The sequence below is a fragment of the Rhinolophus hipposideros genome (assembly GCF_964194185.1).
Source record: "Rhinolophus hipposideros genome assembly, chromosome: 5".
Lineage (NCBI taxonomy): Eukaryota > Metazoa > Chordata > Mammalia > Chiroptera > Rhinolophidae > Rhinolophus > Rhinolophus hipposideros.
In genome coordinates, this window is record NC_138051.1 from 50,064,175 (window position 1) to 50,089,141 (window position 24,967).

Below are 24,967 nucleotides of genomic sequence, written 5' to 3' on the forward strand. Positions count from 1 at the left end.
CTTTAAGGTTTCCCCCCACCCAAATTCAACATTGACATAAAACCCAGGTTCAGTTACCGGTAGGATCTTCAGCTACCTCAAGTCTTCTCAGAAATACCCCTACTTAGTTCAGTGCAACCCAGTTCATTTCAATGACATTTTATGGAGGACTGCTGTGTACCTGGCACTCCTACTAGGCACTCAGGATTCCAAAATAGGTAAAGCATGGGTGTTGCCGCCAAGGGGCTGAGTCTAGAAGGAGAATACAGGCATGAAAGCAAATCACTACCACCCAGAATCACAGACACAGCTACAAAAGACAGAGACAGCACAACCTAGAAGATAGAAAGGGAGACCTCATTGAGAGGGTGATGTCTGAGGTAGCTTAATGGATGAATGGGAGTTTACCAAGGGCCAACTTGGAGGAAAGGGAAGGAAAAAGGCTATTCTAGGCAGTGAAGACTGGATGTAGAAATTCACAGCATTTGGTAACTTTGGCTTTGTTTTGTTTTGTTTACTAAATCAGGTTGGGTTTTGGTACTAGGATTTGGTTTGCCTTCAAAACAGTGTGCAAATGAAAGGGCAAGGGGAGATAAGGCAAGAGAGGTGGTTCAGGCTCCTTATCAAGCTAGAGCCTGGACTGCATCCTATAAATGACGAAGAGCTAGTAAAGACATTTTAAGTGGCAAGTATTTGGGTCGGTGGTTCAGAGGAATGTGGGTCCTGCCTGGCATTCAAGCAATCAAGTAAAGCTAAGAAAAGTTATGGAGACAGATCTTCAAGAATGGATAAAATTTCAACACACTGAAATGGAGAAGTCATTTGATTGTTACCTGATTGTTCCAGGTATGTCAATTTTTTCTCCTGAGACATATTACCTCAATTCTTCAAGGAGAGGGATTATTTTTCAAATTTTCTTTTAATAACTCCAAGTAGCTAATATAGAATACAGCTCTGGATACACAGTAGACGTTTGGTCAATTATCAATGCCCTTTTGGGATGTGGCAAAAAAGGGGAGGGAAGAAAGAGAAAAGAAAACCCCTCATATTTGTTCATGACAGGAGCTTGTTTTGATTCCTAAATCTGTTGCTAAGAATGAAAATTCATAAGGTTTTATAAATTCATATTTGAAATGAAGATGGTGTGTATAATTGGAAGCTTATGGTTGTCTAATAAAGGACAGAAGATTCCAATCAAAGCCAAAATTCCATCTCTAAGCAGACTTTCTCACTGTGTGGGCCTCCCAACTGCTAAGTTTGTTTAATAGATCAAATTAAATGGATGACTGCTTTTGAAGGGCATGTGAGGGACTTGGGACTTAGCTTTGCTTTGGAGCATGTTTCCCTCAGGTCACTGCTGACAAAAGTATTCAGTCTTATCAGAAAGTCAAACCATGATTAGATATTGGGGAGAATGATAATATGATTTAAATGTTTCATATACATATTATTTATTTTTTCTTAAAGAGAAACAAAGGGCACTGGGTTTCACCAATTCTCTTTCCCTGCTCCAAATGTGATCCGGCCTTGTAAAACACCCTGCCAAAAAAAATTTTTAAGTGCAAAACTTTTTTTATTCCATAAAGATAAATGTCCTTTTTATGTGTTCAACAGTGCTCATACTGCAATGCATATGTTATTTTTAACTCCTAAGTGGTGAGAGGCTGTCATGCAGGGATGATATTCAAAATAGTTAACAATGGTACAGCATGTACACTAGACACTCAGAAGGGACCCCTGAGCAATCTGAATGGATGCCAGCTGGTTCATCAGACCTGCACATACAAGCTCCATCTCAGCCCTGGTGTACTGCTACTTTTGCCCATACATTTCCCTTCGGAAACAGCCACACATTTTTCTTTAGAGAACTTCCCTACTCCATTCCAAGTGATCTTGAAAGAAATGGCCATCATAGAACCCCACCTTCCCTTGGCCACAAGGTTGAGACACGGGACCCATATTTAGCCAGTCAAAACAGTCCATTCTTTTACCACAGTAATTGATTGAGAAATGGGAGTATGACCCAATTTAGTCTAAGCATAGTTCTCCCCAAAACTTTTCCTCTGGAGTTAATTGGGAAGATGTCCCCTATGTTGGAGGTTGCCTTCATAAAGGAGAAATCCTACTGAAGGGTGAAAACAGAGAGCTGACAACACTGTTTGAGCCTCTGGAACCACCCATGTTTACAGCCACATGCAATTTCTTGGACTTCCCATTTACTCAAGGAAATATTTTAATGTAGGCTTTCCTTTCTTTCTTTCTTTCTTTCTCCCTCCCTCCTTCCCTCCTTCCCTTATTCCCTCCCTCCCTCCCTCCCTCCCTCTCTCTTTCTTTCTTTCTTTTCCTTTCTTTTTTTGTTTCTTTTTCTTCCTTCATTTCTTCCTTCTCTCCCTTCCTTCTCTCCCTTCCTTCTCTTCCTTCCTTCCTTCCTTCCTTCCTTCCTTCCTTCCTTCCTTCCTTCCTTCCTTCCTTCCTTTCCATTCTTCTTTTTTTACTTAAACTAAATTGAGTTTCTGTCCCTTGCATTCAGATAAGTACTTAATAATTATGCCTACATAATTCTATATAATTTCCATTACATATTGCTGATGAAATCTTGGATTTAATTGAAAACTCTGCTTTTCATTAGATTGTCCTAAGGCTCTAAACCAATACATTATGCAACTAAAAGCCATCATGAGTCCTTAATCAGGAGAATAACAAAATAAAGATGGTGTTTTAGAAAAATTTGCCTGGCAAGAGATGTGTGGAGATAATCAAAACAACATATGCTCATACATGTATTCAAAAATTTATATTTATTCTTAATTTTCAAATATGCCAGATGCCGTTTTTTTTGTTAGCCTAACTGGAAAAAAAAGCTATTATTTCCCATACCTTAAGAATGTTTAGAAATTTTTATACACTCTGCCTTTAATTATTTGGAACCCTGAATCATAGATTTACATCATTCATTTATCCTATAAGCATATATATATTAGGAAGATACTATGTGAAATTAGGAAGATACTATGTGAAATTACTGTTACAGGCTCTAGGGATAAAAGATGAGTTAGATGATTTCTCTGCCCAACAACTCACATTCTGGTGAAAGAAGAAGTAAATAGATCAACAGTGTGAGAACTGTCAGGTCTGGAACCCTTCCTTATGCTGGAGGTCTCCTCCTCTTCCTAGGAGACGTGGCTAGTCGAAAGCAGGGTGCTGTGGAGTATACTAGGTGCACACAGCTCCATAAAAGCAGCTCCTGAGTGTTCCGGGCTAAGCTGCCTAGTGAATCATGTAGTCCTGGACTAAGTTAAGGAAAGTTATAGACAGCTCTTGAAGATTGTTTTGGTCTTTTTTATGTAAAGAACTTTCTTAAGAGAAAAATAAAGAGTTAGGTATCCATGGTTGATGGATGTGATCTTAACTCTGTTTGCAAGACCAGATATGATCTTCAGGAAATTACTTGGTTGATTCATACTTCCACTGGTAAATTAAATTAAATTTTTAAAAAGTTTAATTATTTACAAATTCTTGAGAACAAAGAGAAGGGACCCATTAAATTTACATTTTCAGGCATTATCAAGCCTGTTTATTCAGAACCACTCCTTCCTTCAAGATGTACAGCAGACAAGAAATTTCTCTAAGCTGCCTCATTCTCCTCAATTCCTCCGTTAAAATTTTTCAACAACTTAACCCATAGCTGGAATTCATTTACAAACTCCTAGGAGCTAAAAGCCAAAATGACACTGACAATAATTTCTTTCACCTTTTTTTCTTGTCCTAGTACCTGCATCTTTCTGTGAGTGTCGTTTGGCTTCAGTGAATGATTGGTGTGTTTGAAAAGGAGAAAAGAAAATAAGTCTTCGATTCCTTTTTCCTTTCTATTCTAACTAGCTTTTTAATTTTCCATGTGGACTTACAAATTTAAATATAGTCTAAAATGGCCTATTTTTTTTCTCCCAAAGTAACTCTTAACTCTTAAAAGGGGAAAGTGAAGTATTTACTATGTTAGATTATTTATTATAAAGGATTTAGTGCCTGACTTCTAAATTATATGATTTGGGGAGTAGAATGCTCTTTAGAAATTGCCTGGTCCGAGTTCCTCATTCTACATATAGTCAGACATGTTAAATTACTTGTCCAATTTACAGAGCGAGTAAGGGGAACAGCCAAAACTAGAACCCAGATCTCAGAAAGGTTCTCAGAATTGCTGATAAGTTCCCTCCCCATTTCTCATAACAACTCTTACAAATCTTCACCATTGTTTTCCTAAACCTTATAGTACTACCTCCCCATAATTCTGGCCCCCTACTTCATAGAAAATTAAAAGTCACCAAGCATGATTCCAGTTTCTACTTTCAAACTTCCTCATATCTCATCTTAAAGGAACATTATCATTACTTTTCAAGGGTAAAGTGCCATTTGTTATCTGTATCATACTGACTCCCATCTCCTCTGAGACCTTATTGTGTTAATTATTTCTTCTCACATATATGGGAAGCATTTCTTCATTAACCCTTCTTTTTAGCACATAAACATGCTTAAGGACTTGCATGTATCACGACTTTATACCCCATTCCAGAAACATTCTTTCCTTTTCATCATACTCAAGCTTATTTTAGGAAAGGTGTTGTCTCACTGATACTACATTTTCACCTCCTATTCATTCCTTCAACTTCAAAAATATGACTTTTGATGCTACTATTCAACTGAAAATGTTTGGGCAAAGACCATCAGTGCCTTTTAAGGACTATTTCAATTCCCTCCATTTGAGAACTCTCTTCTCTTTCAGCTTCCGTATTCTCCTCTTAACATTGGTTTTCTAAGTTTTTCTCTTCCCCTTCATTCATTCCTTAATTACTGATGCTTCCCAGGTTCTTTTCTCAACACCTTTTCTCTCTCATTCTGTACTTTCTCTGGACAAGTCCCACTTATATCCATTGCTCAGCTCTCACACACAAATAATGAACACATACCTTATAAAGGAAAATTTTGTCTTAAGTTTTCAAGGCTGATCAAAATTATTTTTATTATAGTATTATTTACTTATTTAAATATAAAACTAAATATAAATTCCTTATGCTTATAGTTCTTACACAAATATACAACCAAAATCCTTATAAAATGAATTCAAATAAAACTAAAAATCTAAAAAACTCATAATATGAAATAAACATTAATTTATGTGGATTATTATGTTGTTTTCTTAAAACTAAACTGCCAATACACAATATGAATATGAGGCTCACTGATAATAAGATAGGTTCTTCTTAATTTAAACAGAAATGTGTACCATGTGATGATTCAGTTCTCCCACCACTTTTCTCTATCCAAACTACTATAAACCCTTCATTCATATGGGTAAGCACATGATGACACCATTTTGTCTTCACTTGACCTGATTGCATCATTTACGTAGTAAGGTTGGCTCTGTGATACTTGGCACCAGCAAGTTTATAAACATAAATACAAATGTAGACACTGAAGTAAGGTGATCATTCAGATGATCCAGATTATTGTTGCAATGAAAGCATGAATATAAGCATGAATATAAAAATCAATAATTCACAAACCCCTGAAAATATACTTGGTGGATCCCAACGATCTAGAAACCCCAACTTTGTGAATCCCAGATCTATTTCAAGAGCCCCAAACCCTCTCCCGAGCCTCTGCCCTGTATTTCCCACTGCCTACTAAACATTTCTCTGCCTATATGACCTATAATCACCTCAGATACAACATGTCCAAACTGAACTTGTTCTCATTCCCCACGCATACACCCACCTTAACCTGTATTCCCAATCTTAATTAATGACATCATCATCTACCCAGTAATCTAAGCCAAAAACTTTAGTCTCATACTAGATTCCTTCCTCTGCCTCACTTCCTACACGCAAGTCTTGTAGATTCTACTTTTTAAACTTCTTTCAGATTGATAGTCATTTTTTTCACCCAGAAATCCTACTCAAAAACTATTCCAAGGAAATAATCTAACTATTAATAAAGCAACAAATAGAGAACAAAGATGTTCATTTTATTAGTATACTTAATAAACTGAAACAACATGACCATTTAACAGTAGGGGAAAGATTAAGCTAAATTCGGTACAGGTTATTCTTATTCAGAAACAATATAAAGTTACAGTTCCTGGCAGACTAGCTATCAAAAAAAAATTTTTAATCCCCATTGCAAAGCACCTTAAAAATGCTCATTAAATTAAAAAAAAATTTTGTAAGAGAGATTCTCAGAGGCCAAAATAAAGAGCAAGAAGGAGGGCTTCGTGAATCCAGAGAGATATGAGAGATCCAAAGCCAGCTCCTGCCTTGGGTATCTGTCAATCTCTGGTGGCCTAGAGCTTTAGTTTTAAAAGCCACCGAGCATGACAGATAAGAGACAATGTAGACCCAAAGAAGGCTGGATTTATATTTATATTTATATTATGTTATATTATATTATGAAGCAAGGAATCCCAAAAAAGCAACATCCTCAGTGAGTTGAAAACAATCCACCCCACAGCGGAAGATGTGAATGAAAATTTTCTGTCTTGGCCATAAAAGGAGGCCAAAAAAAAAAAAACTTATTCTTGATAATTCAAGACTACAAGCCCAACCTCAAGTGGGTTTGGTGACAGAATTTATAGAATCTGAATGGTCCCAAAAATGTAAGTAGAAATTTTCATTCAAATTAGTTCTAGCTTAGTAGTGTTCCAAACATTTAGCAGAAACTAAAACAAATCTCTCCCAAGAAATTCAACTTCAACATAACCTCAAAAAAATTCCACTAAAAAAGTTTCAAGGAACTGAAACCCATAGTACAATATAATGAGACATGAAGAATAAGTTATTGTGAACAATGTCAGCATAAAAATTTCAGGATAAGACTCACAAAAGCTTCAGATATAAAAATTATTGACACAGAATATAAAATAAACATGTTTAATATATTTAAAGAAATAAAAGAAAATATAGCCAAAGAATGAGTCTATAAAAAAATTAGCTGAGTTATAAAAGAACCAATAAGAACTTTTAGAAATACAAAATGTAATTACTGAAATTAAAAACACACACACACACAACCACAGTATGTGGAGTAAATAACAGGTTAGATAGAGCTGAAGAAATAATTAGTAAGTTGAAGATAGTTCCTAAGAAACTATCCAGAATACAAAACAGAAAGCCAGAGATAGAATATATATAATAAAGATGAACACATAGCACTCAGTAAAAACATCTAAAAGTAAATACTTTTAAAAGTAATACTGAAAGATCAATGGAAAAACGAAGGAGATATTATTTCCAAAATGATTAAAGACATGAATTTTTGGAGTCACGAAGCCCAATATATTACAAACACAGGAAAACATAAAACAAAACAAAACAGAAAAAAGAATCTGCTAGACCTAAACCCCCTCTAGAAAACAGCTAACATTGTACTCAATGTTTAAAGACTGAAAGATTTCCCCCTAAGATCAGGAACAAAACAAGGATGCCCAATATCACAACTGCTATTCAACACTGTCCTGGAAGTTCTGGTCAAAACAATTAGGCAAGAAAAAAAAAAAGGCATACGAATTGGAAAGAAGTAAAACTATTCCTATTCACAGATAACATTATGCCCTATATAGAAAATCACCCTCCCCAAAGAAAGTCACAAAAGAACTAATAGAGCTAATAAACTAATTCAGCAGAGTTACAGGGCCTAAGACCAACATTCAAAAATCAGTTATGTTGCTATACACCAGTAGTAAATAATCTGGAAATTAAAGGAAATTAAAGAAAACAATTTCATTTAAAATAACATCTGCCAAACAAAAATAGCCCAGGATAAATTTAACCAAGGAGGTAAGAGACTTGCACAACGATAAGTATAAAAAATTGCTAAAAGAAATTAAAGAGATAAATAGAAAGACATCCTGTGTTCATAGATTGGAAAACAGTATTGTTAGATGGCAATAGTACCCAAAATGATCTACAGTCACTGAAATTTCTATCAAAATTCCAGTGGCCTTCTTTGCAAAATAGAAAAGCAAGTCCTCAAATTCATATTGAACTGCAAGGGTCTCCAAATAGCCAAAACAATCTTGAAAAAAGAAGAACAAATTTGGAGGCCTCACACTTTCTGGTTAGAAACTTACTACAAAACTACAGTAAACAAAACAGGCATGCAAATAGGTCTGAAGACCAAGGCAACAAAATTGAGAGTCCAGAAATAAACTCAGACATCTGTGGCCAATTGATTTTCAACAAGAGTGCCAAGACCATTCAAAGGCAAAAAACAAACTAACAAACAAAAAACAAAAAAGTCTTTTCAATGAATGGTACTGAGACAAATGGATATCCACGGGCAAAAGGAGGAATTTTGACTCCTAATTCACAGCACATAGAAAAACTAACTCAAGATGGATCAAAGACCTAAATGTAAGAACTGAAACTATAAAACCCTTAGAAGAAAACAGGGGTAAATCTTCATGTGCTTGGACAATGGATTCTTAGAGATGCCACTAAAAGCAGGAGCAACAAAAGAAAAAAACAGGTAAATTTGACTTCATCAAAATTAAAAACTTTTGTACCTCAAAAGACATTGTTAAGTTAGTAAAAAGACAACCTCAGAATGGAAAAATATTTATAAAGTATATCTGATAAGATTCTAGTGTCACAAATATATAAGAACTCTTACAACCTGACAACAAAAACACAAAGGACTTGAACAGACATTTCTCTTAAGAAGAATATACAGATGGTAAACAAGCACATGAAAAACTGCTCTACATCATTAGTCACTAGGGAAATGCAAATCAAAACCACAATGAAATACCACTTCACACCCACTGGGATAACTATAATAATAAAACAAAAACAGAAAATAACAAGTGTTACTGAGGATGTGGAGAAATTAGAACTCACATATATTGCTGGTGGGAATGTAAAATGGTGCAACCACTGTGGAAACACTTTGGCAGTTCCTAAAAAGGTTAAACATATAATTACAATAAGACCCAGAAATTGCACTCCTGAGTACATACCTAAAAGAATTCAAAACAAGGACTCAAACAGATACTTGTATGCTGAGGCCAACATTCACTACAGCATTATTCACAACAGCCATTAGAAACAGTTCAAATGTACATCAACAGATGAATGGATAGACAAAATGTGTGTGTGTATGTGTGTGAGAATATTACTCAGCCATGAAAAGGAATGAAGTACTGATACATGCTACAATATGGGTGAACTTCAAAATTATTGTGCTAAGTGGAAGAAACCAGACAATAAAAGCGGACACAAAGACACAATCATATATTGTATGATTCCATTTTTATGAAATATCTATAATAGGTAAATCCACAGAGACAGAAAGCAGATTGGTAGTTCCCTGGGGCTACAGAAAAGGATAAATGAGGATTGACTGCTCAGTGAGCACAGGGTTTTCTTTTGGGGTGACAAAAATGTTTTGGAGCTATTTAAATGTGGTGGTTACACAACATTGTGAATGTACTAAATGCTACTGAATTATACGCTAAAATGGTTACTTTTATGTTATATAAATTTCAATTCAACTTTAAAAAGATATAAATTCATAATACTCATACAGAAATAAAGAAAGCAAACTATGACACAATGTTAACAGTTTGTCAATCTAGGTGAAAGACGTATGGATTGGATATTTATTGAATTATTCTTTCAAGTTTTATGTAGAAGTCTTTTTTGAAATAAAATATTGGGAAATTTTGAATAAATGATAACTTAGTTTCAAAATATAGAGAGTAAAAATTTACATAATCACAAGGACAAATTGACAAATTCACCATCAAAGTAACAGATTTTAATAAACTATTAATAATCGATCAAACAGATAAAAACATCAGTAAAAATAGTTGAATGAGTTTGATTTAATGGACATATACAGAACATTGCACCCAACAACTACAAAAATACTATCTTTGTAATACATATGAAGTATTTGTGAAAATTGACTATATTAGAAGGCAAAGCAAGTCTCAATACATTTTGATGAATCAATATCATAGAGAATACATCTTGACTACAATGCTAGCTATCATAAATAAATAATATATATATATTTTTTAAATCTACATTTGAAAATTTCAAAACACATTTCCGAATTATTCATGGAATAAGAAAAATATGACAGAATTTAGAAGAAAATGGAACTAAATGGTAACAAAAATAGTATACATCAAAAGTTGTAGTACTGGAGAAAATACAAGTATATAGCCATGTCTTATAAAAAAGAAAAGCTGAAAATTAATGACATAAGCCCTACTTAAACCATCATAAAAAGAGCAAAAGAACAAAGATATTAAATTGAGAAAACAATAAACACATAAAGTAATGAAACAGAAAACAAATATACACCAAAGAGCATTAACAAAGAAAAGGGGTGTGTTTGAAAACACTAATAAAATTGGCAAACCTCTGGCAAGATTGATCAAGAAAAGGGGAAAGACAAGTTAAAGTACTGGAACTATTAAAGAGGAAATAACTGTAGATGCAGCATAAACTAAAAAAATAAGAATATTAAGAAAATCTTTAGGCCAATAAATCTGAGCGAAGACGAAAAATTCGTAGAAAACAAACTCAAGGAAAAAAACTGGAAAATAGAAAAACATGAATGGTCTTACAATCAATACAGAAATGGAAAATCTTGAGTACCTTAAATTTTTTTCAAACACATGCACACACGAAACAAACCTGGCCCAAATGATTTTACCTGTGAGTTTTACTAGGAAGAGTTAATTTCAATTTAAACAAACTAGTCCCAAGAATAGAAACCAAGCATTCCCCAACTAAATCATAATGATAACATAATTTGACACCAAATTCAAGCAAGGGTATTGTAAGAAAGAAAATTTCAGATCAATCTCACTCATGAACATAGATGCAACAATCATAATTAAAATATCAGCAACCCAAATGTAGAATTCTTTTTTAAAAACTATTTATCATGAACAAGCCAGCTCTCCAGCTCAAACAGCTTTGGTTTGTAGTTGTTTGCTGATTTCCATGGTCTAAATACTACAAACTGACTAATTTCAAACTACCAGTGTGATTTCGCTGAATACAAATTTGGAGAAAGATACTAATAATCAGCTTTCACAAATCACTATGAGTTGGTTCCTATATACCACTTACATGACAGAAGTACCACTCAATACCAGTGGGTAAAGATAATCAGGCTGTGATAATTGGTTATCTATACATTAAAAATAAAATTGAATGTCTACTTCATACCACACACAAAATTCATTCCAGATGGATTATGGATTTAAACATGAAATGCAAATTTTTAAGAATTTTAGAAAACAATGTAAAAGAACATTTTTCTGAACTTGAGGGAAGAAATTATTTCTAAGACATAAAATCACTGACAATGATAGAAAAGATTGATTCTTTTTTTTTATTGATTCCTTCTTGTCATATTAAAATTACAAAATTTTGCTCATCAAAATACACCATCAAGAGAGTGGGAAAACATCACTGAGAGAAGTGGTGAAAATTCTCACTTGGAGATTTTTTCCTTCTGTTTTTTAGTGTTTATCTGACTAGCCAATCCTCAGAACCATTCAATAATGTTGACCACTCTCTTCTTAAAATCAGTTCCTCCCTTTGCTTCTGCAACAGTACTAATCCCTAATTCTCCCTTTTTCTTCTGAATATTCTATGTAGGTCTTCTACTCGTTTTGCCTCTTCCCACCTCCCAACAAACTTAAGTAGCTTTTAAAAAATATATATAAAAAAGTATATGCTCATTGTTAAAATTCTAGAACATTTAAGAAAATAAAAAGACTAGAATTTAAATTATCAGTAATCTTAACACCCAAAGATAACAATTGCTATTAACATTTTATTTATTATATGCTGCCAGACTTTTTCTAGGAATATATATTTATTTTCATAAAATGCTAACTACCATACATAGTAGACCTTTTCCCACTTACTATAACATCTACATTCTCTCATATCAGTATAGATTAATATTGTTACTCTGCTTATTAATAGTCAACATTCACTGAGCTTTTATTAAAGGTACTATGCTAAAAACTCTTTACCTCTACTTAAAGTTCACAGTACAATCTCATAAGATAGAAACCATGTTATTACCCCTATTTTACAGATGATTAAACTAAGGCTTTGACAATTTGAGTAAACAGTTCATGGTCTAATAGTGAGTAGCCCTAGTAAGAGCAACCCAAGGTTTGAACCCGAACTGTTTAACTCCAGAGTTGGAGCTCTTTTCAATATTCATGATATAAAGCTTTATCAGACAGAGTGAATTCATTTATAAATAACAGGAAACCCAACAAAAAGAAAAGTAAACAATTAAAATGATTTGAATTAGATTGTTTTAAAGCTAGGTATACCACTCAACAATGCAAGGCTTTGGGTTGGCATTTCTGTGACTCTTACAGCTTTCCCTCAGTCATAAGATGGCTACAGAGCTCCAAGTACCACGTTCTTCCATCCTCACACAAATATACAAAGACAAATAGAAATAAGCTGGGTTTTCTCCTCATATATCTATTTTTATCAGGATAGAAAACCTTCCCAAATGCTCCAAGGAGAAATGCCTCCATGTCTCATTGACCAGAAATAGATCGCCTGTTAACCTCTAAACCAAACACAGGTATAGGATTACCATCATCCTCACAATTCACTCCCTGGACTATGCCCACCTTCTCTGATCACATTACCACTCAATACCTGAAAAAATGGCAACTCCCTTAGCAAGGGAGAATAGGAAAATGAGTGTTAGGGTAGCAACCAATATGATGCCAACAACCATTTAAAATTTTATGTATATACCACTATTTAATTAAGAAATCCCATGATGAAAGATATTTAGGTTGTTGCTAATCTTATGTTATGAAAAAAAGCTGTAATGCACATACTTGTAGGGTTTTCATACTTTTACATTTCTCCTTAAGATAAATTCCCAGAAGTAAAATTTTTGTAGCAAAGTAAATTTTTAAGGTTAAAAAATATATTGCCAAATTACCCTCCAAAATGCTTAAGCAAATAATGTACTCTCACCAGGAGAGTATGAGAGTACCCATTTCTTCACACTGTTAAAAAAGTTAATTAGCTTTATCACTGTTTTAAATATTTGAAAATATAATTTTGAATTGTAAAACGTTTTCTTCTAAATCTTAATTTTTAAATGACAGAAGCAAAAGTTGCTTTTTGGCAAAAATTTTACAGTCCAAATATGTAAAAAGTAAACATCCTTCTTACCCCACCCCCAACTGCCAATATCTCATTTCCCAGTTGTAATCACCGTTAACAACTTTTTAACTCCACAGTTTCAGGGACTTTGGCTATCGTGTTCTTTGCTGGATCCTTAGTCAATGGCCTAATAGTTGCCAGTACATAATACATTTAATAAATGTTTATTTGTAAAAATGACATCATACCTGACATTATCTTCTGAAAGTTGACCTTTTCACAACATATTTATTGTAAATATCTTTCTATTCTTGTATAGATATACTTCATTTTTATAAATACATGAATTGTATGGATGTAACATAATTTATCAAACTCCTAGTTACATTATCCCAAGTTTTCACTATTATAAGTACCACTGAAATGAGTATCGTTGGAAGTATATCTTTGTTTTGTAGTGCAAATATTTCTGAGGGATAAGGTCCTATACAGATTCAAGGTCAAAAAAATATCTGCCAAATTGCTTTCCAAAAGATTGCACCTATTTACATTCTCTTCAATATGTGAATGTTTTCCTAGTCTCAAACCAGCATTTGACAGCTTAAGTATTTCACCTTTTGCTACTCTGAGATGCTAAAATTTCATCTCATGGTTTGAATTTTAGGCATAACCACTTAGGCAGAGATTTAACAGTTTCTTACAATCATTGGCCATTTGTATTTCTTGTGTAAATTGCCTCTTTGTATCCTTTACCTATTTTCCTGTTACATTTTGTTGTCATTTTCTTATTTGTCTGATGAATTGATGATATATTATAGATACTTATCTTTCTTCTACTATTTTTAAATATTTTCTACCCAGTTTGTCATTTGTTCTTTAACATTGTTTATAGTATCTTTATCATACATGAATTTCAAATTCAAATCTTTTTTGGTAGAGTACCGTGGTGGCTTAGGTAGCTTCATAACATAACATTTTGCTATCTAATGGCAAGCCCCTCCTCAATACTCTTTTTAAAAATGTCTTCAATTGTTGCATTTCCAATTTAATTCACCAAATTTCCCTTAAAAATGCTCCTATTCTTCTTCAAACTTTTGTGAATGGACTACCATGTCAAATCACCCAAGTTCAAACAACTTTGATTCTTTCCTCTCTTTCCCCAGTAGTCTATATCTTTAAGATTTCTCAAATCTTTCCCCTCTTCGCTGTTCCCACAGTTCTTGCCTTAGTTCAGGCTTCATCACTTGTGAACTGAATTATTGCAATAACCTCACGATCTCACCATCAGCCAATCCATTCTTCCACAGATATACTTTTATTTTTTAAAAAAAATCTGATTATGTGACTACATTTTTGAAATTTTTCAGAGTAGAGTTTGTATCCTTTAATTTATCGTGGAAGTATCTACCTATTACTTTGGTCTCCTTTCTGCCCATTTCTCTATAATTTCTTGCTGATTCTCTTCCAAGTCCCTCATGACTCTTTCCTCTGTCTAGAAACTTTTCCTTTGCTTTTTTATCTAATCATTTCTCACTCACCTAAAATTTCAGCTGAAGCTTCACCTTCCCCAGAAATATCCATTTGTGATGCCACATCATCTAGTGCATATGTCTGTCATAGCACCTATCAAACTATTCTGTATATGAATGTTCATAACAATTTTATTCATAATAACCTAAAACAACCTATGTGTCCATCAGTAATAAATTTGGCAAGTAAGTTATGGTTTATTCATGCACTGCAATGCTTAACATCAATAAATAATAAACAAACTACCGATACATGAAACAACATAGAAAAGTCTTACAGATAAAATCTGGAGTAGAGAAAGACAAACACAAAAGAGTATACAGTATACCGTCCCACTAGCCTTATTAGAAAACCTAATAAATCACAAGGTATTGGGTAGAGTGCACAGAGGGATCATACCTCTGAAGTGGGGAATAATTTGCTATAAAGCACTACTTCAATCTTGCCTAACAAATCTTTAAAAAAAGACTAAATAAGATCAAACTATTTCAGAGTAACTTATTGTGTCCAAGATCAAAACTCAAGAATACTTACAGAAATACAAAATTTCCTAGCATCCAATAAGGAAAAATTCACAATGTCCAGACTTCAATCAACACTTGTCAAAAAAGGATCAGATCTGGTCAAGATGGTGGAATAGGTAAACTCTGTGCTTACCTCCTCCTCTCATGACCATATAAACATTACAACTGAACTATAGAACAACCATCATTGAGAATCACCTGAAGTCTAGCTGAGTCAAAGCCTTATAACTAAGGACATACAGAAGAAGCACCTCAAGACTAGTAGGAGGGGCAGAGATGTGGAACAGGCTGGTCCCACACCGGTGTGGGACCATTAAAAATCAGGAGGGATATCTCAGCTGCAGAGGTCCCCCCTGGAGGAGTGAGGGGTCCTAACCCCACACCAGACTCCCCAGCCCAGGGTTCCAGTGCCAGGGAGAAAAGTCCCCATAACTTCTGGCTGTGAAAACCAATGGAAATTGTGGCTGCGTATGACGAGGGCAGCAGCAGTCATAGGCACTCCTCTTAAAAGACCTGCACATGGACTTACTTGCTGACAAACTCACTTGCTCTGAGCTCAAGTGCTGGGGCAGAAGCTTGAAAGGCAGCAGGGATATATGGGGAGGAACTCAGTTGTCTGACTTCAGGGCGAGGGCTGGAGCAGCAGCTTTCTCCTGGACAAAGGAACTGGTGGAAGCCATTGTTTCTTTGTTGAGCTGTCACCCTTCCCAAAATACAGACACAGGCAGACGCCATATCTGGGTGTCGAGACATCAAAGTGGTTAATGCCTTTCGTTTGCCCTGATTCCCCGAGACCTCACCCCACCCAACTTCCAGGCACACCCAAGCCTCTTCCAGTGGCTTTTCCATATAAATCCTGTCGACTTTGCTAAAATCTCTCAAATCCTAATCTGGTTTCGGCATGTCCTGTATCTCTGGCTGAGCAGCGATAAGCCTGGCACTAGTGATATCTGGTCTTGGTTCACAGTTTAGCCTCTCTAGACACCTCTAAGCCCAGAATGAGCAGCAGCCATATTCAGATTGTTTTGTGGCTCAGGCCAGGTGCTCCAGGGAAGGGCACAGGCTGCAGCTGAACTTGGCCTGGGGTGGGGCCCATCCCCGGAAGCCCTGGGGCTGGCACACCTGGTGGGCAGCTTCTGACCCAACCAGAACGTCACCCAGCTGCCTCCAGGGATGACACACCCAAAGGGCACACTTGGCAGGCACCAGAGCCCTTCTGAAGCAAATCCTCCTCTGTAGGGTCAGCCCCTGTACGATAGTTCCTCCACATATGTCACAGACAGCCCATACAATAAATCAGCCTGAGAATCAATCCTGATCATTGACATACAAACAGCAACCAAGGCTCAACTACAACAGGAGGGCTGACACAACCCACACAAGGGATACATCTGGAGTACACAGCTCAGGTGACCAGGAAGATTGTGCCACTGAGCTCCATCTAGTACATAAGGCCAGTCTACTAAGACCAAGAGACATTACAGCCCTACCTAATACATGGAAACAAACACACAGAGGCAGCCAAAATGGGGAGACAAAGAAACATGTCTCAAAGGAAAGAATAGAACAAAGCTCCAAAAGAAGAACTAAGCAAAATGGAGATAAGCGATCTACCAGTTGTAGAGTTCAAAATACTGGTTATAAGGATGCTCAGTAATCTCAGTGAGAACTTCAACAAGGAGATAGGAAACATAAAATAGAAAATAGAAAAAGGAACCAGGCAAAAATAAAGACTACAATAACTGAAGTGAAAAATACATTAGAGGGAATCAACAGTAGATTAGATGAAGCAGAAGATTGAATCAGCAATTTAGAAGATAAGGTGGCAGTAAACACTAACAGAACAGCAAAAAAAAAAAAAAAGCAAAAAAACAAAATGAGGATAGTTTAAGGGGGTCTCTAGGCCAACATCAAGCATACCAATATTCACATTATAAGGCTACCAGAAGGAAAAGAGAGAGAGCAAGGAACTGAAAACCTATTTGAAGAAATAATGACAGAAAATTTCCCTAACCTGGTGAAGGAAATAGATATACAAGCCAAAAAGCACAGAGACTCCCAAACAAGAGGAACCTAAAGAGACCCATACCAAGACACATCATAATTAAAATCCCAAAGTTTAAAGGCAAAGAAAGAATTTTAAAAGCAGCAACAGAAAAGCAGTTAGTTACCTACAAGGGAGCTCCCATAAGACCATCAGCTGATTTCTTAGTAGAAACTTTGTAGGCCAGAAGGGATTGGCAGGAAATATTCAAAGTGATGAAAAGCAAGGACCTACAGCAAAGATTACTATACCCAGCAAAGCTATCATTTAGAATCAAAGGACAGATAAAGAGCTTCCCAGACAAGAAAAAACTAAAGGAGTTTATCAACACCAAACCAGAATTACAAGAAATGTTAGAGGGACTTCTTTAAGACAGAAAGAAAAAAAATCAAAACTACGAATAATAAAATGGCAATAACCACATATCTATCAACAATTACTTTCAATGTAAATGGATTAAATGCTCCAAGCAAAAACATGGGGTGGGTGAGTGGATAAGAAAACAAGATCCTTACATATGGTGCCTACAAAAGACTTCAGATTGAGAGTCACACACAGATTGAAATAAAGGGATGGAAAAAGTTATTTCCATCCCTTGGAAACAAACAAAGAAAGCTTGGATAGCAACACTTACACCAGACAAAATAGACTTTAAAACAAAGTCCATAAAAGGAGACAAAGAAGGACCCAGTAATCCCACTTCTGGGTATTTCACCTGAAGAAATCCAAAACGCTACTTCAAGGGGACGTGGGCATCCATATGTTCACTGCAGCATTATTTACAATAGCCAAAATGTGGAGGCAGCCTGGGTGTTCATCGATGGATGAATAGATAAAGAGGAGGTGGTACGTATATACAATGAAATATTGCTCGGCAATGAAAGGGAATAGGTTCCTGCCATCTGCAGTGGCATGGATGGACCTGGAGGGTATTGTGCTGAGTGGAGTATGTCAGACAGAGGGAGACAGATGCAATATGATTTTGCTTATATGTAGAATCTAAAGAACAAAATATATAAACAAACAAACAAAAGAAGATCTCAATTAATGATTTCAGTTTCTACCTAAAGAAACTAGAAAAAAATGGGGCAAATTAAACCCAAAGTAAGCAAAAGAAAGTAAATAATAAAGATCAGAGCAGAAATCGAATAAATAAAAGACAGAAAAACCATACACAAAATCAATGAAACTAAAAGCTAGTGCTTTGAGTGTCCGCTGGATGGCTCAGTTGGTTAGAGTAGTAGCTCTGAACAACAGGGTTGCTGGTTCGATTCCCACGTTGGCCAGTGAGCTGCTCCCCCCGCAACTAAGTTGAAGACAAGTTGACGCTGAGCTTCTGGAGGGGTGGCCAGATGTCTCAGTTGGTTAGAGTGCCAGCTCTCAACAACAAGGTTGCCGGTTCAATTCCTGCATGGGATGGTGGGCTATGCTCCCCGCAACTAAAGATTGAAAACGGTAACTGGACTTAGAGCTGAGCTATGCTTTCCACAAGTAGACTGAAGGACAACTTGGAGCTGATGGGCCATGGAGAAACACACTGTTCCCCAATATTCTTCAATAAAATTTATTAAAAAAATAAAAATAAAAGCTGGTGCTTTGAAAGATTAATAAACTGATAAATTTCTAAACTGATCATGAAAAAACCCCACAAATTACCAATAGTGGGCATAAGAAAAGTGACATAAATATAGATTCTGCTGATATTAAAAGGAACAAGGGAATATTATAAATAACTAAGCCAATAAATTTGACAATTTAGATAAAGTAGACAAATCCATGAAAGACACAAATTACAAAAACTCATTGAGGAAGTAGATAATTCTAAACATATGAATATCTGTTCAAAAAATTGAATCTTGGGGTAAATTCTTCCCACAAAAAATACTCCAGACCAGATGGCTTTACTGATGAATTCTACCAAGCACTTAAAGAAGAAATAATTCTAATTCTACACAAATTCTTCCAAAAAAATTGAGGAAGAGGAAAACTTTTCTGCTCATTCTATGAGTCTCATCAGATAAAGACATTATGAAAACCAGAAAATTACAAAGCAATATCCCTCATGACATAGATGAAAAATTCTACACAAATTTAGTAAATCTACTCCCACAATATATAAAAAACAACATCATGATCCAATTGAATTTGTCCCAGAAATGCAAGGTTGTTTTACATTTGAAAATCAATTGATATAATTCACCCTATTAACACAAAATTAAAAATAATTTCATATGATCTTCCAATAGACATAGATAAAGTCTTTGAAAAAAATCCAACATCTATTCCTAATAAAAACTCTCAGCGAACTAGTAATAAAAGGAAACTTCCTGAACTTTATAAAGGGCTCCTACAAAAAAATCTACAGCTAGCATCATACTTAAAGGTGAAAAATGGAATACTTTTCTCTAAGATTGGGAATAAGACAAGGATATCTGCTCTCACCATCTCTATTAATCATTTTACTGAAGGTTTTAGCCAGTGCAATAAGGCAAGAAAAAGACAGTAATAGCATCCAGATTGGAAAGGAAGAATTAAAACTGTCATTATTTTCAGACATGATTGCATACATAGAAAACCCTAAGGAATCTATTTTAAAAATCTAGTAGTGAGTCTAGCAAAGTTACAGGATACAAGATTAATATATAAAAATCAATTGTATTTCTCCGTACATGTAATGATCAATTGGAAATCAAAACTATTTTAAAAACATAATTTACAATAGTACCAAAAATATGAAATAGGGATAAATCTGACAAAAGATATGAGAGACTTGTACACTGAAAACTCCAAAACATTACTGAGACTAATTAAATAAAATTTGATAAATGAATATTTATACTTTGTTCATGCTTCAGAAGGCTCAATATTTTGAAGATGTCAGTTTTCCCCAATTTGAGCTATAGCATCAATGAAATCCCAGTAGGCTTTTTTTTTTTTTTTGGTAAAATTTAAAAGGTTAATTACAAAATTCATATGCAATGTGAAGGACTTATAATAGCCAATATAGTTTTGTAAAGAAGAACACATTTGGAGAGCTAATGGTAACTGATTTCAACACTTATTACAGTAATAAATACTGTGTGGTATTGGTGTAAATATGACAAAGAAATCATTGGAACAGAACAGGGCCCAGAAATAGAACCATACATACATGTATGGACGACTGAGGTGGTGTTTTTTTTTTTTTTTTACAAAGGACAAAGGCAATTCAGTGGAGAAAGGATCCTGTTTTCAACAAGTGGTGCTAGGATGTGGGAGAAAAAAACACATTATCTTAAATAACAGAGAGCCTCTCAGGGCATGTCATATCTCTGGCAGATTGGGCTCCATAAGAATTTAAAACTTGGGTATGGAAAAGATAGATAAGCAAAAGATACAGATGAAAGAAAAACAGATCTTTTGGAGAGAAAATATACTTATAAAATACACCAACAAAGGATTAAATCCCATAATCTATCAAGAGTTCCTGCAAATTAATAAGTAAAAGATAAAGCACAGTCAATTCGTAGGAAAATAAATATGTCATAGATCTTCTTTCCTCTATTTTCTTAAGAAGTTTTATGGTTTGAGGTCTTATATTTAAGGCTTTAATCCATTTCAAGTTAATTTTTGTGAAAGGTATAAGATAGAGGTTCGGTTTCATTCTTTTGCATGTAAATATCCAGTTTTCCCAGCACCGTTTATTGAAGAGACTGTCTTTTCTCCACTGAATATTCTTAGCTCCCTTGTCAAATATTAGGTTTATATCTGGGCTCTTGATTCTCTTCCGTTGATTTATTTGTCTGTTTTTATGTCAGTACCATATTGTTTTGTTTACTATAGCTTTGAAACGTAGTTTGAAATCAAGAAGTGTGATGCCTCCGACTTTGTTCTTCTTTCTCAGAATTGCTTTGGCAATTCCAAGATCTTTTGTAGCTCTATACAAGGTTTTGGAATATTATTCAGCCATAAAAAGAAGGAAATCCTGCCATTTCAACAACATGAATGAATCTTGAGGGCATTACGTTAAGTGAAATAAGTCAGATAGAAAAAGACAATTTCTGTATGATCTTACTTATATGTGGAATCTTAAAAAACCAAACTCACAGAAACAGACAAAAGACTAATGGTTGCCAGATGCTGGGAGTCAAGGTAGTGATGGTTGGGGAAAATGAGTGCAGGTGATCAAAGGGTACAACTTCCAGTTATAAGATGAATAAGTTCTAGGGAGGCAATGTACAGCGTGGTGACTGTAGTTAACAACACTATAGTGTATATTTGAAAGTTGTTAAAAGTAGATTTTCAAAGCTTTCACCACAAAACACGTTGTAACTATGTGAGGTGATGGATGTGTTAACTAACCTTATTGTAGTAATCATTTTTGCAAAATGTACATATATAAAATCACTATATTATACATCTTAAACTTATACAGTGTTACATGTTATATCTGAAGAAAGCTGGAAGTAATAAAATAGATTTTTAAAAAGTTTTTCAATATCATTGGTGATTAAAGAAACACAAATTATTTTCCCATGACATTATTATAGAACCTATAATGGTTGACATTAGTTCCCCAAATCCAAGCCAGTTATCCAGTGTGCTCTTAAAAGTAGGGTTTCCCCTCTCAAGGCACAGAAAAGTAACAAACATGATAAAACTTATTCTGCTTATATCTATCTATATAAGCATACCGTTACTTGTGTGTGTTTTACCATACGTATTTATTAGATGAATAGCTTATTATAAACAAAAACAAGAAAGATTGGCAATACTACGAGTTGGCAAAAAAAAGGGGAAGCAATCTGGTCAGGAGGACAATTTGTCAGTGGTTATTAAAAGAAATGCTATGAAGAATAAGACTAAAATATTCCCCTCTACACCCTTCCACACTACTCCATGCTTTCCTCCACCCCTACCTTGATCCCTTGACTTTTCCTCCAATCCTTTGAATTGAGAGAAAACTACTTAAGAACAGGGACTGTGTTTTATTTGTCTTTGAATTCACAGAAGTAGCACAGTATAATGCTTAATAGATGACTGTTGAAGTGAAATGAATGGTAATTTGGAGAAGGAAGAGAGCATTGCATGCAGAATATTCATTTCAAGAGGTAAAGTTACAGTTTTAATTTATTTTCAGTTGTGATTCCTCCATAAGTAGGGAAATTCTGTACCAAAGACTGAAAAAAGCACATCATAAAACATGGTTCAGTCCATTTGAGTGCTGTTTCACTTTTAGCATAGAATGTGTTGAACTTTAGTGTTCCTGAATCACACATTTCTAATGCAAATACATCAAACTTTCAATTATTCGAGGGTGATTTATCAAATTTGTAGATTAGCAAGTCTTTTTGCTTCTTCTGCTCTCTCTAGCTACATAGACCTTTGAGTGACTTCTCCTTTCCTTGGGCATGAATGGAAGTGGGATTAACTCACTATGAATAAAGGAAACATCTGTGGTGCTTAAATGGTGGTAAGAAACGCATAGAAATCCAATACCACCTGTATGTAGTTCTAATACTGGTCATAAATTGTGTTGAAATAAAATACAGTATTCAAAATTCAAAGGGTATTTCTTGAAGTAGTTCATCAGGGAACAATTTTTCCTCATATCAACCAAAGAACTAACTAAATGAAGCATTTCATTTACAATAATAAAAAATTTTATATTGATTCAAATCACTGGCAGTGTTTATACACACAAAAGAAAGCGGATGTCGACATCACTGAAAGATTTGGTCAGTCAGGCTTATTCCCAGCTTGTCTGTGTCTTTCATTTAGTGACAGGAAATCTACCATCAGTCCCTATCACTTAGTGGTCACTTATTTAATGTTTTACTTCTACTCAAATCCTGTGCTTTGATACAGCTGTCATCATCTCATAAATGTAAGAGAAAGCAACCCTGTTTATAAATTATAAGCATTTTTAATCCTAGTAATGTTATTTATTCTTTACATTCTTACTTATATTTTCTATCACTATTAATATTTCACGTAAGTGTGAAATCAAGCTTCTGTGCACACAAACACACACAACTCCCAGTTTAATGCCAACGCATTTAGAAAGGAAAAGACCTTTACAGGGGAACCAATGTATAAAGCTTTAATGTTTATATGTCATCTAGTGAGTATACATACTTACAAATATATGAAAAAGAAAACAATGAAAGGAGTGAGGGGGCAAAGTTAAAGTGACTGAATGGGGGGGCTTCAAAGCTACCATGTGTAGCTGTATGGATTGTTCACCACAAAACTTCACGAATAGCAGTAATTCTGAGTACAAGGTGGATGGTCCCCACTGAGTTGTACAATATGGCAGTATTGGTGGACTTCCTTTTCTTTGGGACTTAAACATTTTCTTATAGGATTTAAACATCCTATGAAAAGGACTAGACTGTAATAACAGCTCCAAATCACACTTCTTAATTTCCTAGCATGGTTGGAAGTAACCTGTTCCCCCACAAGGGGATAGGGAAAGGAGAAAGAAAAGTAGAAAGGATAAGAGAAAGTATTTATATAGAGGTAATAATGATAAAATAACAACAGCTGTATTTTTAAAAAATATTTACTATGTGCCAGGTATGGCACATAGTATTTGCACATATTAACTCTTTTAATGGTAGGAGTAGGCACTACTATTATTCACATTGAATAGACAAGGAAATTGAGGCCTACCAAAGTTAAATAACTGGCCTAACACAACATAGTTGTAAGAGGGGAAGATGTGAGGTGGGAGAGTGAGCAGTGATTGATTCATATCCTTTGCAAAATTGTGACTATCAGTTGAAGGTCTATTGAAGATTCCTCTCATTTAAATCATTCGCTCTTCCTAAAATAAATATATTTATAGGGAAAGGCAGTCCCTTAAGAAGACCCTTTGTCTTTAATCATAAAATCAGATTAGGAATAAAGAAAAAATTAAGTTCTAAATCTAATTATGATAAAATAATAATTTTCCAAAATTGAAATATAAAATGCCTAGGATAATGTTTCCAATTAACACAAATGCTAAAGAGATTTTTAAAAACAATTATTTTTTGAAAAATTAGTTCATTATATAAGTTTCAGGTGTCCAGCATCATAATTCAACATCTGTATGCACCACAAAGTGATCACCACAAGTTACCATTCTTCACCACAGAGTTGACCCCCTTTGCCCATTTTGCCCACCCCCCAACTCCCTTCCTCTCTGGTAACCACTAATATGTTCTCTGCACCTATGTTTGTTCTTATTTTGTTTGTTCACTAGTTTTGCTTCTTTTAGATTCCACATATGAGTGAAATCACATAGTATTTGTCTTTCTGCATCTGACTTATCTCACTTAGTATAATACTCTCAAGATCCATCCATGTTGTCCCAAATGCAAGATTTCATTCTTTCTTTATGGTTGAGTAGTATTCCATTACATATGTGTGTATATATATGTATATGTGTATATACACACACACATATACTGGGGGTGCCAAAAAAATGTATACACATTTTAAGAAAGGAAGAAACTGTACCATATACATGTGTATATATATATATATGTAGAGAGAGAGAGAGAGAGAGAGAGAGAGAGACAAAAAAAATGTATACAGAAGATCTGAAATATATATATATATATATATATATATATATATATATATATATATATTCAGATCTTCTTTATCCATTCATCCATCAGTGGACACCGGTTGTTTTCATGTGTTAACTATTGTGAATAATGAACATAGGGATGCATATATCTTTCTGAATT

General features: G+C 34.7%; 1 protein-coding gene across 1 annotated transcript in view; it reads left to right on the top strand.

The window, feature by feature from the left end:
* Window positions 1-279: 279 nt before the first annotated feature.
* The window catches only part of LOC308497882 (transcription factor 12-like), a gene marked incomplete at its 3' end in the record, with an annotated part of 212,086 nt that continues 187,398 nt past the window's right edge, over window positions 280-24,967 (top strand). Inside the window, exon 1 of the mRNA XM_081048968.1 lies at window positions 280-825. The remainder of the gene's footprint in view (window positions 826-24,967) is intronic.